Source organism: Aegilops tauschii, chromosome 1, assembly GCF_002575655.3.
Source record: "Aegilops tauschii subsp. strangulata cultivar AL8/78 chromosome 1, Aet v6.0, whole genome shotgun sequence".
Lineage (NCBI taxonomy): Eukaryota > Viridiplantae > Streptophyta > Magnoliopsida > Poales > Poaceae > Aegilops > Aegilops tauschii.
Window position 1 is genome coordinate 445,040,286 of NC_053035.3, and position 20,345 is coordinate 445,060,630.

Consider the following 20,345-nt stretch of genomic DNA (forward strand, 5'->3'; position numbering starts at 1 on the left):
TCATCATCACATTACGTTTTTCTTTTCCCCTAGGTTTTCGCCTAGGGTCTACCTTGTCCTTTGGCGCCGGCGCCGAAGTTCATGTAATCCAACCACCGATCGCCAGGGATTCCTCAAGGTTTGGTGGCTTTGTCGCCCGTGAGGAGAGACCACGTTCTGCATGGCGGAACCACATGCGATGAAGGTTAGCAAGGAGGAAAGGAAGATGGGTATGAGCTGCGGGCGTCGGGGGTAGAAGGGAGTCGTGGAAAGGGAGGGATCGGCGATTCCTCATATGATCAGTTGATCCATGATGAGAAATTCGGGAAGGCGCAGGCAAGCAGCAACAGAGCATATTGGGAGGATGTTGATGGGGATGAGTGGGATTGCTATGGCCTCGGCCCACATCCGAAGGACGATTTCGATGGACTGAACACCTTCATGGTGAGGAAGAAGAGGATTTGGATCTCTCACAAGAGGTTGAAGAGTTGATCAAGGAGGTAAGGTGGTTGTGGTTGTTTAGGGTTCATACACAACGACCCTTCAGCCATGCCATGTTGCTAAACGCGATGAGGAACGCGTGGGTGTCGGCCCAGGGAGTGACCTTCAACAAAGGTCAATTTGTTCATAGTCTAATGTCATTGCTTGGGTGACTGGTAACGAGTGATGGATGGGGTCCCTTGGCTATTCAGGAAGGATCTCGTGGTTATAGTGGAGTATGATGGCTTCAATAACATATCTGACTATGCCTATGATAAAATCCAAGTCCGGGCAAGAATCAAGGGACTGCTCGATGGTCTTACAGGGAAGAAGGATTTGGCTAAGAAGGTTGCCACAAATGTGGGAGAACCACCGATCACGGTGGTGGTCAATGAAGGAAAGATTAATCCGTCGAGCTTTCTCCGTGCAAGAGTTTATGTTGATATCAACAAGCCACTAGTGAGATTTGTGCCAATCACTTTTAAAGAGAGGAAGAAATACGATGTTTATTATGAAAAACTTTCAGATTTTTCATCTTCTGCGGGTGTATGGGTCATGTAGTCAAAGAATACAGTGACGGTATTCATGATCCAAACACTTGTAACTGGGGATTGGCTACTCTAGGACCTTGGACCCAGTGGTGGTGGAACGAAAGGAGGTAGAGGGAGAGGTTTTGTGGGTGGTGGGAGAGGGGGAGACAAGTATGGAGGAGGATGGAGGTGAGGACCTAGGGGATCAGGGTGGCAGAAGTGATCCGGTTAAGGTGTGTAGGAGAGATCCATGAATTTTACATTTACTCTTTGCGAATGACACCTTGTTATTGAAGGAAATATGCCCTAAAGGCAATAATAAAGTTGTTATTTTATATTTCCTTATTCATGTTAAAGGTTTATTATTCATGCTAGAATTGTATTGATCGGAAACCTTAATACATGTGTGAATACATAAACAAACAACAAACAACGTGTCCCTAGCGAGCCTCTACTAGACTAGCTCGTTGATCAAAGATGGTTAAGGTTTCCTAATCATGGACATGAGTTTTCATTTGATAACGGGATCACATCATTAGGAGAATGATGTGATCGACAAGACCCATTCGTTAGCTTAGCATTATGATCGTTCAGTTGTATTGCTATTGCTTTCTTCGTGTCAAATACATATTCCTTCGACTATGAGATTATGCAACTCCCGGATACTAGAGGAATGCCTTGTGTGCTAGCAAACGTCACAACGTAACAGGCTGATTATAAAGATGCTCTACAGGTATCTCCGAAGGTGTTTGTTGGGTTGGCATAGATCGAGATTAGGATTTGTCACTCCAAGTATCAGAGAGGTATCTCTGGGTCCTCTTGGTAATGTGCATCATAAGAAGCCTTGCAAGCAAAGTGACTAATGAGTTAGTTGCAGGATGATGCATTACAGAACGAGTAAAGAGACTTGCCGGTAACGAGATTGAACTAGGTATGAAGATACCAACGATCGAATCTCGGGCAAGTAACATACCGATGGACAAAGGGAATAACGTATGTTGTCATAACGGTTCGATTGATAAAGATCTTCGTCGAATATGTAGGATCCAATAGGAGCATCCAGGTTCCGCTATTGGTTATTGACCGGAGAGGTGTCTCGGTCATGTCTACATAGTTCTCGAACCCGTAGGGTCCGCACGCTTAACGTTCGATGACGAATTAGTATTATATGAGTTTTGTGATTTGGTGACCGAATCTTGTTCGGAGTCTCGGATGAGATCACGGACATGACGAGGAGTCTCGAAATGGTCGAGAGGTAAATATTGATATATAGGACGATGGTATTCAGACACCAGAAGTGTTCCGGAGGGTACCGGGTACATATCGGGTCACCGGAAGGGGTTCCGGGCACCCCGACAAAAGATATGGGCCTTATGGGCCAAGAAGGGAAACACATCAGCCACCAGGGGTTGCTGCGCCCCCCATATGGGCCGCACCAGAGGAGAAAGAAAGAGGGGAAGGGAGAAGGAAAGGTGGGATTCGGCCTCCCCCTTCCCTCATCCCTCCTCTTTCCTCCCCCCTCCGGCAAATAAGGAGGGGGGGGGGGCAGCCATAGGAAGGCCCCAAGTAGGATTTGGCCTACTTGGGCGCCTCCTTGGCTGCCTCTCCTCTCCACCCCCACCTATATATATGTGGGTGGCACCTCTAGCACACAACAGACTATTGCACAGCCGTGTGCGGCACCCCCCTCCACTGTTTACTCCCACGGTCATATCTTCGTAGTGCTTAGGTGAAGCCCTACGCGGATCACTTCACCATCATCACCACGCCGTCGTGCTGACGTAACTCATCTACTTCCTCGACATCTTTCTGGATCAAGAGGACGAGGGGCGTCATCGAGCTGAACGTGTGCAGAACTCGGAGGTGCCGTACGTTCGGTACTTGGTCGGTCGGAACTAGAAGAAGTTCGACTACATCAACCGCGTTGTCAAACGCTTCTGCTTATGGTCTACGAGGGTATGTAGACACACTCTTGCCCTCTCGTTGCTATGCATTTCCTAGATAGATCTTGTGTCAGCGTAGGATTTTTTTTTGAAATTGCATGCTACGTTTCCCAACAGTGGCATCATGAGCCAGGTCTATGCGTAGATGAGATGGACGAGTACGTAGAACACAAAGAGTTGTGGGTGGTGATAGTCATACTGCTTACCACCAACGTCTTATTTTGATTCAGCGTTATTGTGGGATGAAGCGGCCCGGACCAACCTTACGTGTCCATGCACATGAGACAGGTTCCACCGACAGACATGCAACTGGTTTTGCATAAAGGTGGCTGGCGGGTGTCTGTTTCTCCTACTTTAGTTGAATCGAATTTGACTGCGGCCGGTCCTTGAAGAAGGTTAAAACAACAAACTTGACGAAACACCATTGTGGTTTGATGTGTAGGTTGATACGTCCATTTTGCATCATGTTTTCTTACTGTTATTTATGATGTTTTTATGCATAATAATGCTTTTTGGAGTAATTCTAATGCCTTTTCTCTCATAATTTGCAAGGTGCACACCAAGAGGGAGTATTCCGGCAGCTGGAATCTGGACCTGAAAAAGCTATGCCGGGCTACCTATTCTGCACAACTCCAAACAAGCTGAAACTTCACGAAGAATTTTTGTAGAATATTTGATGAATATTGGAGCAAATAAGTACCAGAGGAAGCCCACCAGGTGGGCACAACCCACCTGGGCGCGCCCTGGTGGGTTGTGCTCACCCAGGCCCACCTTCGGTGCCCATCTTCTGGTATATAAGTTATTTTGACCAAGAAAAAAATAAGGGGAGGACTTTCGGGACGGAGTGCCGCTGCCTCGAGGCAGAACTTGGGCAGGAGCACATTTTCCCTCCCGCGGAGCGATTTCGCCGGGGGAACTTCCCTCCCGGAGGGGGAAATCATTGTCATCATCATCGCCAACAACTCCCCCATCTTGGGGAGGGCTATCTTCAGCAACATCTTCAACAACACCATCTCATCTCAAACCTTAGTTCATCTCTAGTGTTCAGTCTATTTACCGGAACTATAAATTGGTGCTTGTGGGTGACTAGTAGTGTTGATTACATCTTGTAGTTGATTACTATATGGTTTATTTGGTGGAAGATTATATGTTCAGATCCAATATGCTATTTAATACCCCTCTGATCTTGAGCATGATTACCATTTGTGAGTAGTTACTTTCGTTCTTGAGGTCACGGGAGAAATCATGTTGCAAGTAATCATGTGAACTTGATGTGTGTTCGATATTTTGATAGTATGTATGTTGTGATTCCCTTAGTGGTGTCATGTGAACGTCGACTACATGACACTTCACCATATTTGGGCCTAAGGGAATGAATTGTGGAGTATTAATTAGATGATGGGTTGCGAGAGTGACAGAAGCTTAAACCCCAGTTTATGCGCTATTCCGTAAGGGACCGCTTGGATCCAAAAGTTTAATGCTATGGCTAGAATTTATTCTTAATACTTTTCCCGTAGTTGCGGATGCTTGCGGGAGGGTTAATCATAAGTAGGACGTTTGTTCAAGTAAGAATAGCACCTAAGCACCGATCAACGCATGATGAAAGTGACTAGATGAAATTCCCGTGTACCCTTAAGAACGCTTTTCTCACTATAAGAGACCGTTTTGGCCTGTCCTTTGCCTCAAAAGGATTGGGCTACCTTGCTGCACCTTTTTTAGCACTTGCAGACATTACAATTTTAGCTCATAACAAACAACTCTGTTACTTACAATTTTAGCACTTGCAGACATTACCTGGCTGAAAACCACTTGTCATTTCCTTCTGCATCTCGTTGGGTTCGACAGTCTTACTTATCGAAAAGAGCTACAATTGATCCCCTATACTTGTGGGTCATCAAGGCTATTTTCTGGCGCCGTTGCCGGGGAGTGAAGCGCCTTTGGTAAGGAAACATTTATATAGTGTGCTGAAATTTATTGTCACTTGTTACTATGGAGAACAATCCTTTGAGGGGGTTGTTCAGGGTATCATCACCTCGAACGGAACCACAATTAGCTACCCCTCAACCTACTGAACCTACTAAAAATATTGAATATGAAATTCCTTCGGGTATGATAGAACAACTGCTAGCTAATCCTTATGCAGGAGACGGAACCGAACATCCTGATATGCACTTGATATATGTGGAACAAATTTGTGGATTGTTTAAGCTTGCAGGTTTACCCGAAGATGAAGTTATGAAGAAGGTTTTCCCTTTATCTTTGAATGGAAAAGCATTGGCATGGTATAGGCTATGTGATGATATTGGAGCTTGGAATTGGAATCGATTGAAATTGGAGTTTCACCAAAAAAATATCCTAGGCATCTAGTTCATAGTGATCGGAATTACATATATAATTTTTGGCCTCGTGAAGGAGAAAGTATCGCTCTAGCTTGGGGGACGCTTAAGTCAATGTTATATTCATGCCCCAATCATGAGCTCTCGAGAGAAATTATTATTCAGGATTATTATGCTCGGCTTTCTCGTGATGATCAATCCATGCTCGATACTTCTTGTACTGGTTCCTTCATGAAGAAGACTATTGAATTCTAGTGGGATCTTTTGGAAAGAATTAAACACAATTCTGAAGATTGGGAACTCGACGAAGGTAAAGAGTCAGGTATTAAGCTTAAGTATGATTGTGTTAAATCTTTTATGAATTCCGATGCTTTTCAAAACTTTAGCACTAAATATGGACTTGACTCTGGGATAGTAGCCTTCTTTTGTGAATCATTTGCTACTCATGTTGATCTCCCTAAAGAGAAGTGGTTTAAATATCATCCACCTATTAAAGAAGAAGTTAAAGAACTGGTACTAGCTAAAGAGGAAACTATACTTTATAATGTTGATTTAGTTATTCCTACTGCTTATATTGAGAAACCACCTTTCCTTGTTAGGATAAAGGAACATGCTAAGGTTTCAACTGTAGTCAACAAAAGTTATATTAGAACACCTAAAGAAGATGAACAAATTAAAGTAGAACCTAGTATTGCTATGGTTAAGGATCTCTTGGAAGAAAATGTAGATGGGCATGTTATTTACTTCTGTGAAGAAGCTGCTAGAATTGCCAAACCTGATAAAAAGGATAAACACATACCTCTTGTTGGCATGCCCGTTGTCTCAGTTAAAATAGGGGATCATTGTTATCATGGTTTATGTGACATAGGTGCTAGCGTGAGTGCTATTCCCTACTCCTTATACCAAGAAATTATGAATGACATAGCGCGCGTAGAGATAGAAGACATAGATGTTACAATTAAACTTGCAAATAGAGACACTATATCACCAATTGGAATTGTTAGAGATGTTGACGTCTTGTGTGGGAAAATAAAATACCCTACTGATTTTCTTGTCCTTGGTTCCCCACAAGATGACTTTTGTCCCATTATCTTTGGTAGACCTTTCTTGAACACCATTAATGCTAGAATTGATTATGAGAAACAAACTATCGGTGTTAGTTTTGGTGATGAGTCTCATGAATTTAATTTCTCCAAGTTTAGTAGAAAGCTTCATGAAATAGAATTGCCTAGTAAGGATAAAATAGTTGGTCTTGCTTCTATTGCTATGCCTCCTACTGATCCACTAGAACAATATTTGCTAGACCATGGAAATGATTAACATATGCATGAAAGAAATGGTAGATGATACTTTCTTTGAACAACGTCCTCTGCTTAAACACAATTTTCCTGTTGAAACTCTAGGAGGTCCTCCTCCACCTAAGGGTGATCCTGTGTTTGAATTAAAACAATTGGCAGATACTTTGAAATATGCTTATCTTGATGAAAAGAAGATATATCATGTTATTATTAGTGCTAACCTTTCAGAACATGAAGAAGAAAGATTATTGAAAGTTCTAAGGAAGCACCGAGCTGCTATTGGATATACTCTTGATGATTTAAAGGGCATTAGTCCCACTCTATGTCAGCACAAGATTAATATGGAACCTGATGCTAAACCCGCTGTTGATCACCAACGTCGGTTAAATCCGAAGATGAAAGAAGTGGTAAGAACGGAGATATTAAAACTTCTGGAAGCAGGTATAATCTATCCTATAGCTGATAGTAGATGGGTAAGTCTTGTTCATTGTGTCCCTAAGAAAGGAGGTATTACTGTTGTTCCTAATGATAAGAATGAACTTATTCCACAAAGAATTGTTACAGGCTATAGAATGGTAATTGATTTTAGAAAATTAAATAAAGCAACTAGAAAAGATCATTACCCTTTGCCTTTTATTGATTAAATGCTAGAAAGATTATCTAAGCACACACACTTTTGCTTCCTTGATGGATACTCTGTTTTTTCGCAAATACCTGTTTCTCAACTGATCAAGAAAAGACCACTTTTACTTGTCCCTTTGGAACTTATGCTTATAGACGTATGCCTTTTGGTTTATGCAATGCACCTGCTACCTTTCAAATATGTATGACTGCTATATTCTCCAACTTTTGTGAAAATATTGTTGAGGTTTTCATGGATGACTTCTCTTTCTATGGAAAGTCTTTTGATGATTGTTTAAGCAATCTTGATCGAGTTTTGCAGAGATGTGAACAAACAAATCTTGTCTTGAATTGGGAGAAGTGCCACTTTATGGTTAATGATGGTATTGTCTTGGGTCATAAGATTTCTGAAAAGGGTATTGAAGTGGAAAAAGCTAAGGTTGATGCAATTGAGAAAACCATGTCCTAAGGATATCAAAGGTATTCGTAGTTTCCTAGGTCATGTTGGTTTCTATAGGGATTTATCAAAGACTTCTCTAAAATTTCTAGGCCTCTTACAAACCTTTTGCAAAAGGATGTCCCTTTTGTTTTTGATGACGATTGTTTTGAAGCATTTGAGACACTCAAGAAAGCCATAATTTCTGCACCTATTGTTCAACCACCTGGTTGGAACTTGCCTTTTGAAATTATGTGTGATGCTAGTGATTATGCTGTTGGTGTTGTTCTAGGACAAAGACTTGATAAGAAACTTAATGTTATTCATTATGCTAGTAAAACTCTAGGCAGTGCTCAAAAGAATTATGCTACTACTGAAAAAAATTCTAGAAGTGGTGTTTGCTTGTGATAAATTTAGATCTTACATTGTTGACTCTAAAGTTATAGTTCACACCCACCATGCTGCTATTAAATATATTATGGAAAAGAAAGATGCTAAACCTAGACTTATTCGATGGGTTCTCTTGCTACAAGAATTTGATTTGCATATTACTGATAGAAAAGGAGCTGAGAACCCCGTAGCTGATAACTTGTCTAGGCTTGAAAATGTGCTTGATGACCCACTACCTATTGATGATAGTTTTCCTGATGAGCAGTTAGCTGCAATAAATGTTACTCATAATACTCCTAGTATGATGATTATGCTAATTACATTGTTGCTAAATATTTACCACCTAGCTTTGCATACCAACAAAAGAAAAAATTCTTCTATGATTTAAGACACTACTTTTGGGATGACCCACATCTTTATAAAGAAGGTGTACATGGTATTATTAGGCGTTGTGTACCTGAGCATGAACAGGGATAAATCCTACGGAAATGTCACTCCGAAGCTTATGGAGGGCATCACGCTGGAGATAGAACTGCTCACAAGGTATTTCAATCCGGATTTTATTGGCCTACTCTCTTCAAGGATGCCCGTAAGTTCGTCTTATCTTGTGATGAATGCCAAAGAATAGGTAATATCGGTAAGTGTCAAGAAATGCCTATGAATTATTCACTTGCCGTTGAACCATTTGATGTTTGGGGATTTGATTACATGGGACCTTTTCCTTCCTCTAATGGGTATACACATATTTTGGTTGCTGTTGATTATGTTACTAAATGGGTAGAAGCTATTCCAACCAGTAGCGCTGATCACAACACCTCTATTAAAATGCTTAAGGAAGTTATTTTCCCAAGGTTTGGAGTCCCTAGATATTTAATGACTGATGGTGGTTCACACTTTATTCATGGTGCTTTCCTTAAAATGCTTGCCAAGTATGATGTTAACTATAGAATTGCATCACCTTATCATCCTCAGTCTAGTGGTCAAGTTGAGCTTAGAAATAGAGAAATAAAGTTAATTTTGCAAAAGAATGTCAATAGGTCTAGGAAGAATTTCTCTAAGAAATTAGATGATGCACTTTGGGCTTATATAACAACATCTAAAAATCCTATGGGTGTGTCTCCTTATAAAATGGTTTATGGAAAAGTTTGTCATTTGCCTCTTGAATTAGAACATAAAGCATGTTGGGCAATCAAGGAACTCAACTATGATTTCAAACTTGCCGGTGAAAAGAGGTTATTTGACATTAGCTCATTAGATGAATGGAGAACCCAAGCTTATGAAAATGCCAAGTTGTTTAAAGAAAAGGTTAAAAGATGGCATGATAAGAGAATCCAAACGCGTGAGTTTAAAGTTGGAGAATATGTTCTTTTGTACAACTCTTGTTTCAGGTTCTTTGGAGGAAAACTCCTCTCAAAATGGGAAGGACCCTATGTTATCGAGGTGGTTTATCGGTCCGGAGCTATCAAAATAAATAATGCCGAAGGTACTAACCCGAAGGTTGTTAATGGGCAACGAATAAAACATTACATCTCAGGTACGCCCATTAATGTTGAAAGCAATATTATCCAAACTTTGACACCGGAAGAACACATAAAAGAGTCCTTCCGGAACACTCCAGAATCGTGAAAATAAGGAGGTACGTGATACGGTAAGTAAACGGACTCCAAAAAATCCACAAAAATATTTTTTGTCAGTTTTGGAATATTTAGAAAATTAGGAAAATGAGAAACTTCCAGGAAGCGTACCCTGGTGGGCACAAGACACCAAGGCGCGCCTGGCAAGGTTGGGCCCACCTGGGGCACCTTCCGGACTCCGTTTTTCTTCCGTTTGCTTGTTTCCCAAGATTAAAAATATTATATACCCCCCGAACCTATTGACCACCGTATCGCGGAGAAATCCTCTGTTCTCTTTTCTTGCTATTTTCTGTCAGATCCCATCTACCATGGCTACTTCAAGCTCCTCCAAGGACAAGTTCTTCAAGAAAGTCATCAACCCATACTTGCGGGAGGTAGTGCAGCACCCTCAGGTCATCCAGATGCATGAGGGGGTGCTGCACATCAGTGATATATGTGCAAGGCCCAAGGGGACGGGAACCATGGAGGCCAGGCTTGAAGCTATGGAGCAGGAAGTCTTCCGGTGCAAGGGGATGGTGGAGCGTGGACTTAATGCCAATCACCTCATGATCATGGACTTTACCCGTGATCTCAAGGTGGATGGCAAGTCCATGAAGGACATCGTCTTCACCTTCAACGAGCAAATCAACTTCCTCCAAAGCCAGATCTACGATCTCCAAAACCAAGTCTTTGAATATGAGGCGAGGTTTAAAGGTATGAGTTTGGCTACTAGTTGCACGACTCGCGAGACTCATTCTTTCTCTTACGATGGTGGACCTCTGCCATGGAAACCCGAGGACAAGATCGCATCTACTTCATCACCACCACCTTCTTCTTCATCACCAAAAGAAAATTGAGTATCGGGTATGGGCACTCCCCTTGGCTTCCGCCAAGATTGGGGGAGGTGCCCCGGTATCGTATCATCCCCGCTATCTTTTGCCTTTACTTATTTTAGTTCGATCCTTTGCTTTAGGAATAAAAGTTTAGTTCGATCCTATCTTTTCGAGAGTTTTTCTTAGTGATCTATCCTTGTAATCATTTGCGAGATATATAATAAAGTTAGTTTGAGTTTTTGTTTCCTTTACTTTCATGTTGCAATAAAAAGAAAGGAAATAAATAAAAAGGAAAGGAAATAAATCAAGAAAATCATATGCTAATCCTATGGTAGGTGAAGACACCACATAAGGAAAAGTATAAGTAGAATTTTTTTATTAGAGATTGACAAACATAGCATTGGTCAATGATGAAACTCATGAAAGAATTAATAAGGGAAGAGAAGATTCACATATAAATACACTATCCTAGAAATCTTTTGTGATTGTGAGCCCCCATCAAAATATTATATGCCAAAATTGTTGACGTTGGACAAGGAAGACAAAATAATGATTTATGTTTGTTCATATTCACATAGAAGTCATATTCTCATAGATCTTTTAACATGTTGTGCTTTCCCCTATCTTTGCTAGCCAAAAATTCCGCACCAAGTAGAGATACTACTTGTGCATCCAAAAACCCTTAAACCCAAATCTTATTTTCAAGAGTTCACCATACCTACCTAGGGATTGAGCAAGTTCCCTCAAGTAAGTTGTCATAGGTGCAATAAGGCAATAAAAATTGCTTCTAAAAGTGTGAGATCATTTAGTGTAAGAGAAAATTGAGCGTTGTACGAACTTGTGATGGTGAAGAATAAAAGTGACAGACTGCATAATAAAGGTCGCTATCACAAGGGGCAAGACAACGTGACGTTCTTTTTCACTAAGGGGTTGAGCATACAAACAAATAAGCGCATGGCAACCTCTGCTTCCCTCTGCGAAGGGCCTATCTTTTACTTTTATGCAAGAGTCAAAGTTTTCTCTCTATTCCTTTTTATTTTTCTCCTTTGGCAAGCATCATGTGGTGAGGAAAGATCTAGATACATATGTCCAGTTGAATATGGGTGGCATGAGTTATTATTGTTGACATCACCCGTGAGGTGAATAAGTTGGGAGGAAAAACTATAAGCCCCTATCGTTCTAGGTGTCTGGTTGAAACGTTTTGCTCATGTGTATGAGGTGAGTGTTAGCTATCACAGAAGACTATATGATGGTTGAGTATGTGGACTTGCCTAAATGCTCCGATACGTGACCCTTCCTGAAAACATGATGAATTGTAGTTCCAAAGTTGACTGAGAACATAGTTTGTTGGTTTCTAATAGAGTTTATGCTTTATACTTCAATTGTGTGATAAATTGTCACTTATTCATGGGAAGTCTATGATAAAAGTCTTATGTTTAAACTTGTTGTTATTATAATATTCTACATGATGCTTCTATGTCCGTATTTTGTTTTTATCGACACCTCTCTCTCTAAGCATGTGGACATGTTTTTCAATTTCGGTTTTCGCTTGAGGACAAGTGAGGTCTAAGCTTGGTGGAGTTGATACGTCCATTTTGCATCATGTTTTCTTACTGTTATTTATGATGTTTTTATGCATAATAATGATTTGTGGAGTAATTCTAATGCCTTTTCTCTCATAATTTGCAAGGTGCACACCAAGAGGGAGAATTCCGGCAGCTGGAAATCTGGACCTGAAAAAGCTACGTCAGGCTACCTATTCTGCACAACTCCAAACAAGCTGAAACTTCACCGAGAAATTTTGTGGAATATTTGATGAATATTGGAGCAAATAAGTACCAGAGGAGGCCCACCAGGTGGGCACAACTCACCTGGGCGCGCTAGGGAGCCCAAGCGCGCCCTGGTGGGTTGTTCTCAGCCAGGCCCACCTCCGGTGCCCATCTTCTGGTATATAAGTCATTTTGACCAAGAAAAAAAAATAAGGAGAGGACTTTCGGGACGGAGCGCCACCGTCTCAAGGCAGAACTTGGGCAGGAGCACTTTTGCCCTCCTGCGGAGCGATTCCTCAGGGGGAACTTCCCTCCCGGAGGGGGAAATCATCGTCACCATCATCACCAACAACTCTCCCATCTTGGGGAGGGCTATCTTCACCAACATCTTCAACAACACCATCTCATCTCAAACCCTAGTTCATCTCTAGTGTTCAATCTTGTTACCGGAACTATAGATTGGTGCTTGTGGGTGACTAGTAGTGTTGATTACATGTTGTAGTTAATTACTATATGGTTTATTTGGTGGAAGATTATATGTTCAGATCCAATATCACTACAAAAAAAAGACACATCCGTGACATTTTGGGCCGAACGATTTTTTCTGTCATACATATGACACTTCTATGACGATAATTGTGACAAAACCCGGTATCATCATAGATGTGGCGGGCTCCTACTTCTATGACAAAAAATCATGACAGAAAATGGGCTTTTCGTCCTGGGCGGGCCGGAGACGCAGTTGCATGACATTCTTTGGGCCGTCCATGACGGAAAAAACCGTGGTAGAAGCGAGGGCGAGGAAAATTTTGGGGAGTTCCCGGTTACGGTGGGAGGTCGGGGGCCGAGCGATGCGCGTTTCTCTCGTACACGTACGCGCGTGTGTGTGAGGCGTTGGCTCTAACTGAACCCGAGCGAGGCGTTGGGCTCTAACTGAACCCGAGAGATTGCACTGCAGGCTACGCGTTACTGAACCCGAGCGATCGATCGATGGCTGTTAACTGAACCCGATCGAGCGATTCCTTCACTACTGCTGCTAACTGAAGCTGATCGATGCTGCCTCTGGGATGAACAGTTAGCATTGGGGGGGGGGGTTGGATGAACAGTGAGCGGTGGCGTTGCCTCTGGATGAACAGGACCCGTGGTGTGGTGGAGGGCTGGATGAACAGTAGATGGTGGAGGGGTGCCCGTGGAGGGGTGGTTGAACAGGACCCCGTGGTGTGGAGGGCTGGATGAACAGTAGACGGTGGAGGGGTGCCCGTGGAGGGGTGGTTGAACAGGACCCCGTGGTGTGGAGGGCTGGATGAACAGTAGACGGTGGAGCTGAACAGTATCCCGTGGAGTCCCGTTTTGCGGTACGCCACACCCCTCCCAATGAACAGGACCCCCGTTTCGTCCGTTTTGCGGTACGCCACACCCCCTCCCGATCAACAGGACCCCCGTTTCGACCGTAGGAGGTCCGTTTCGTCCATTTTGCGGTACGCCACACCCCTCCCGATCAACAGGACCCCCGTTTCGACCGTAGGAGGTCCGTTTCCTCCATTTTGCGGTATGCCACACCCCTCCCGATCAATAGGACCCCCGTTTTGACCGTAGGAGGTCCGTTTCCTCCGTTTTGCGGTACGCCACACTCGTCCCGATCAACAGGACCCCCGTTTCGACCATAGGAGGTCCGTTTCCTCCGTTTTGCGGTACGCCACACCCCTCCCCATGAACACGACGCATTCCGTTGCCTCCCCATGAACACGACGCATTCCGTTGCCTCCCCATGAACACGACGACGACGCTGTTTCTCCGTTCCGACCCAGCCATGTACATGAGCCCTGGCCGTACGTATGCGCGAGTAGGCGTTCGAGACCCCGCCCGTATGTACACATACGTGGCCGTATTTTCTTTCTTGCACCCTGGCCGCTATACATACGTGTACATGCTATGTGCGCGCCTCTACTACGACACGTACGCGCCTCTACTACGACACGTGCGCGCCTCTACATCCACCAGTATATATGTACGTACACGTTCGCGACCAGAATGACAACGCTACGTACGCTTCGACCAGGTGGGTCCCGACTGTCAGGCACTTCCTTGCCTGCGAAGATGTAGCTGGTGGGTCCCAGGAGTCAGGGGGCGAATCATTTTTTTCCCGGACGCACTTCCTTACGTGCGAAGATGTAGCTGGTGGGTCCCAGCAGTAAGGGGCAAACGTTTTTTTCGCGAAATACGATGGCCCGTCCGGTTTGTCCCCGCTGTCAGGTGGAGGAATAATTATTTTGCACGTAATAAGGAAGCACTTCCTTGCTGCGGCCGTGGACCCAGCTGTCAGCCTCTCCACGTACAGTCCACGTCCGATGGAAGCTGTTCATTGACCACGTTGACCACGCCGCGCTGAGAGCACCAGGGCGGTGGACGACGACGAGGCCTAGGAAGGGGACGACGCGGAGCCGGGGAAGACGCGGCAGTGGATGCCCGCGCGTAGAGGAGTACGAGGGTTCACTGGTTCGCTGCAGTGTGAGGCTGCCGTCCCCGCAGAATAACAGGGGGTGTGGGTGAGTAGAGGGATGGCCTGGCCAGCGGTGGGAGTAGTAGGGGGCGGTGAGGCCTCCGCCGCATCGCAGCCGGCCACGGGAGGCAGGAGCATGAGGCACGACCGACGCTGGTTTGGGCGGCTGGAGCAAGAAGACCAGAGGTTGAAGAAGCACTACGGCCGTTGGATGGACATCGTACGGTCGCTGGAGCTAGACTCGTGCATATTGACTAAGTTGACAAAGCCCTCCGTCCCCGTCAACTTAGTAGGCCCACAAGTCAGCCTGCCACTATACTGGGTCCCAGCTAACAGGGGGAGTATTCATTTTTTTGTGCGTAATAAGGAGGCACTTCCTTGCGTGCGAAGATATAGCTGGTGGGTCCGAGCTGTCAGCGGCGGTAACATTTTTTTCGCGAAATACAGAGGCCCTTTTGGTGGTCCCTGATGTCAGGTGGAGGAATCATTATTTTGCACGTAATAAGGAGGCATTTACTTGCGTGCGGCCGTGGACCCAGCTGTCGGCCTCTCCACGTACAGTCCACTTCAGCTGCATGTCGGTCGTTGACCACGTTGACCAGGCCGCGTCGAGAGCACCAGGGCGATGGACGACGGCGAGGCCTAGGAAGGGAACGACACGGAGGCAGGGAAGACTCGGCAGTTGTTTCCCACGCGGAAGGGAGTATGACTGTACGAGGGTTTACTGGTTTGTCTGCCGTCGCCGGAGAATAACAGCAGGTGTGGGTGAGTAGAGGGATGGCTAGGCCAGCGATGGGAGTACGGTGGGGCGGTGAGGCCTGCGCGGCAGCAGAGCCGACCGCGGGGAGGAGGGAGCAGGCAGTCCCGCCGGCGCTTGTTTGAGCGACTGGAGCAGGAAGAGCAGAGATTGAAGAAGCACGACGGCCGTTGGATGTCCATCCAATAGTCAGTGCTTGTGCGTCAACCTTTTTTTAGGAAAGCCTCAAATCTGTGGAAAACAGCACACAACCCATCTGCCATTATTTCTAATAATTTACAACCCATTTGCTAATTATTAAGGTTTTTTGCAGCCCATATTCTTTTTGTTAGCATTACAGCCCATATTGTGGCCACGGTTAAAAAATTATACAAAATTTTGCATATTTCGGTGCGGTCCGAACTGTTTTTAATCCCGAAATTTCGACTCACATTCAAACTGATTTTAAAAATAAATGTATATCAATATAAAATCCAACAAATTCTCCATGCATAAAAAATAATGTAATTTAAAATCTCGAAATGAAAAAGAAAGATATTTGAAACTAATTGCCGGTTTGATGTGTTTTAAAAATGTACAGCCCATTTCTCATTACTGATGGGCCATTTTCTCAGCCAGCCGAATGAAAGCTCTCCTCGTCTTGAAAGATTTGCAGCCTAACAGGCCTGACAAAGCGACTTACTTGGCAAATCACAAAAAAACTAGGCTGTGGCCGTGGACCCAGCTGTCATCCTCTCCACGTACAGTACTCTTCCGATGGAAGTCGTTCCTTGACCACGTTGATCACGCCGCGCAGAGAGCACCACGGCGGTGGACGACGGCGAGGCCTAGGAAGGGGACGACGCGGAGCCGGGGAAGACGTGGCAGTGGAAGCCTGCGCGGAGAGGAGTACGAGGGTTCACTGGTTCAGCTGCGGTGTGAGGCTGCCGTCGCCGCATGGCCTGGCCAGCGGTGGGAATAGTAGGGGGCGGTGAGGCCTCCACGGCAGCACAGCCGGCCACGGGAGGCAGGAGCATGCGGCACGACCAGCGCTGCTTTGGGCGGCTGGAGCAAGAAGACCAGAGGTTGAAGAAGCACTACGGCCGTTGGATGGACATCGTACGGTCACTGGAGCTAGAATCGTTCATATTGACTAAGTTGACAAAGCCCTTCGTCCCCGTCAACTTAGTAGGCCCACAAGTTAGCCTCCCACCAAGGTGGGTCCCAGCTAGCCGGGGGAGTATTCATTTTGTGTGTGTAATAAGGAGGCACTTCCGGTGGGTCCGAGCTGACAACGGGGGGAACGTTTTTTCGCAAAATACGGTGGCCCGTCAGGTGGGTCCCAGCAGTCAGGGGGCAAACTTTTTTTTGCAAAATACGGTGGCCCGTCCAGTGGGTCCCTGCTGTCAGTTGGAGGAATCATTATTTTCCGCGTAATAAGGAGGCACTTACTTGCTGCGGCCGTGGACCCAGCTGAGACTCTCCACGTACAGTATACTTCCGATGGAAGTCGTTCCTTGACCACGTTGACCTCGCCGCGTTCCGTTGCATGCATGCGTCCATGGGCGTGGTGCGTCCCCACTGTCAGCCTCTCACGTACAGTCATCTTCCGATGACTCCTCGGTTGTTGACCACGTTGACCACACCGTGCCGAGCGCACCCAGACTGGAATGACCCGGAGATGGGGAAGACGGGGCAGTGGAGTCGCAGATGGAGAGGAGTGGGAAACTTCACTGGTTCGGGTGCACGGCAGCACAGCCGCGGTGCCGCCCACGAGAGACAGGATCAAGAACAGAGGTTGAAGAAGGAGCACGGCTGTTGGATTAACATCCAACGGTCCCACTGCTAGAATCATTTGTTGATTAAGTTGACAAAGCCGTGCATACACGTCCGCTTAGTAGGCCCACAAGTCAGTCACCAAATCTGACGGGTCCCAGCTGTCAATGGGATGAATATTTTTTTCGAAAAACAAGGAGGCACTTCCTTCCGTGCGAAGATACAGCCAGTGGGTCCCAGCTGTCAGGTGGAGAAATAATTTTTTTCGCAAAACAAGGAGGTTCTTCCTGTAGCTGGTTCGAATCCAAACCTAGACTATGACTATATATGGTGCTATGCTACTCTGCAAGTAATGAAACTGACATATCCAACATTCGCTTCTCCTCTTCTCTACTTACTCTGCCTAGCATCAGAAGCTCTGGCCGCATCAACCATGTCCGCTGGCTACTCGTCCACCTGCTCTTCAGCAGGCAACAACCAGATATGCGCCAAGTTGCCACCCGTACCATCGCCTGTGGGTCTCATCACACCCCCGCCGGCACGCGCACCGCAGCCGATTGCGCATCGCAACCCGCTGCCGTTGGTGTGGTGCCACTGCTGCAAATCACGCAGAGTCATCCGTCGCGTCTCAACCACAATCCGCAACCCTGGCCGAGTCTTCTACGAATGCCTGAATCATGGGGCAATAATATGTTTAAGTGTTGTTCTGCTGCTTTCAGTTGCTGATTTTTTTAATAGTTTGGTTGATGATCTTCCAATTTGATTCGTGCAAAAAGGGAAGATTCGTGTGATTTGTATTTCTAGGAAGTTGCTGATGTGGGGGAATGCAACTACGCTGATTATTTGGTTAGCCAAGGAATCCCAATACCAGCAGGTTGGGGTGTTGGACAAGTAACTGAAGGAACGACAAAAGAGGAAGATGCAGAGCAGAAGGTTAAAGATGCAGTTCCTCTGATCATGGCCAAGCAACAGCTGCTGAACGGCCTTGACAGCAATGAGGAGATGAAAGAGCTTGTGAAGATAATGGGCAAAATCGATGTGCTCTGTAGGATAATTGTCTCTTTATTTGCAGTGTATGTAGCACTCGTGATGTATTCAGTGGCTACGACATGAGCACTTTGCTGAAACTAGTAATGAATGAAACCTGTGTAGTAGGCTGGGCGTAGTGTTGTGAACATCTAATGATTTCTATTAACGGAAATCAGGGGGTATCCCCTTTTGCTGATATAAATAAATAAATAGCAGAGGCCCTGTCGGGTCAGCTTTGTTCTCATTCGAAGACGTCGAGCAAATTGCAGTCCAACAGCAAACTATGTCATCAAATTCAAGTTTCACAGCCAAATATGAGTACAACTAAACAACAATGTCATCATGTTTTAGTTGTCATACAATCACCAAACACAAATCAGCATACATAACAAGTGATGTTCTCACAGCAAAATACTAAACAACATGTTCATCAGGTTTCAGTTGTCATAGCAAACACAATTTCACATAGTAGATAAAACAACGTCTTCTGACAGGCAAATACGACAAAAGCAATGTAATCATCATCCGCAGCAGCAGCGTCAACATCTTCGCCATGTGTATCAGTCTGAATCGTAATTCCCCACGGTGTCATCTTCTTCTTCGTCCTCAACGTCCTCGAACGTTGGCTTCTTCTTGATCAACTCTTGTATGTCCACAACACGACAGGCAATCTTTTCACCGGCGTCATTGACGTGATGGTTCTCAAAGATATTAGGAACATCTGTGTTATCTTGTACATCAGGAGCAGTGTAAGCATCATCTTGTTGTGCAACTTCATTAAACGAATTCCTCTGCTCAAACCTTTGCAATACTCTCCAGTCATCGCTACGTGCAAATGTGTCTTCCAAGAAAAATATCTGTGTTGCTTGATTTGCCAAAATAAAAGGCTCGTTGGTCTGGTACGCCGCCTTGACATTGATGGATTTGAAATAATCATCAGCTCTGGGTTTTGCGATCCTAGAAAACAGGTTATACCAACGACAACACAACAGAACCACACACCAATGATCCTCGAAACTAGAGATATACTGCAACTGAACAATGTCTGTTATGTTAGCATACATTTCAGTTGTCTCTTTGTCATACGTATCCGTGCTCATGATGGCACTGTTTTGTGTCTTCCTTCCTTCATCTCGTGCAAGGGTGTTGTAGCGCACATCTCCAACAATGCAAGATTCATAATGTCTTACCCGAGTATCAGGACCCATTGCTAGTGAGTAAAGGGCATCATCAATTGCCTGCCCATCCTCCCACATCTTCTTAACCTGTGGTTAGAAAATAGACAAGCTGATCATCTTATGTACTCAATATATTAAAAAAACTGACAGTGCACTTCAAAAGCTTACATGGTTCTTGAACCATTTCACAAATCCTGCCATAACCAGTTTGTCAATGTTTCTTGGATTTTGCGGCAGTAACTCCTCTTTGTAGATGCTGCACAACATAGTGATCGCGTCAAACATCTAAATATATAAGAATGTGCTGCAAGTTTAGTAGATTACGATGTATAAGCTGCAGTATTGCACTTACTTGATATAAGGTAGTATCTCAGGACAGTTATTCAACACATACCAAACCATTTTGTCCAAATCTTTAGGTTTGTCCTCTTGTCGACTCTTCCCTGTAACTCGAACAGAATAATCGAAAACATTGAGCCCGGGATTGTCTTCACCCACCTCTTTGCTAAGTTGATCAGCTGTTTCAATGTATTTTGAGCAGAATGTAAACGCTTCTGTAGCAATGTAGGCCTCTGCAATGGAACCCTCATGTCTAGCTCTGTTCCTAACATAGCCCTTGAAAGTGCCTAGCCGCCTTTCAATAGGGTACACCCAGCCATACTGTACTGGACCTCTAATTAGTGCCTCATCAGGTAGATGAACAGCCAAATGCACCATCACATCAAAGAAGGCTGGAGGATATATCTTCTCAAGGTCGCATAGGATAGTTGGTATCTTGTCTCTAAGACGCTCCAAAGCATCTATCCTGATATTCCTACTGTAGAGTTCCCTGAAGAATTGTCCCAACTCTGCAACTGCTCTGTATAAGTCAGGGCGGCCCAATCCTCTAAGGATAACA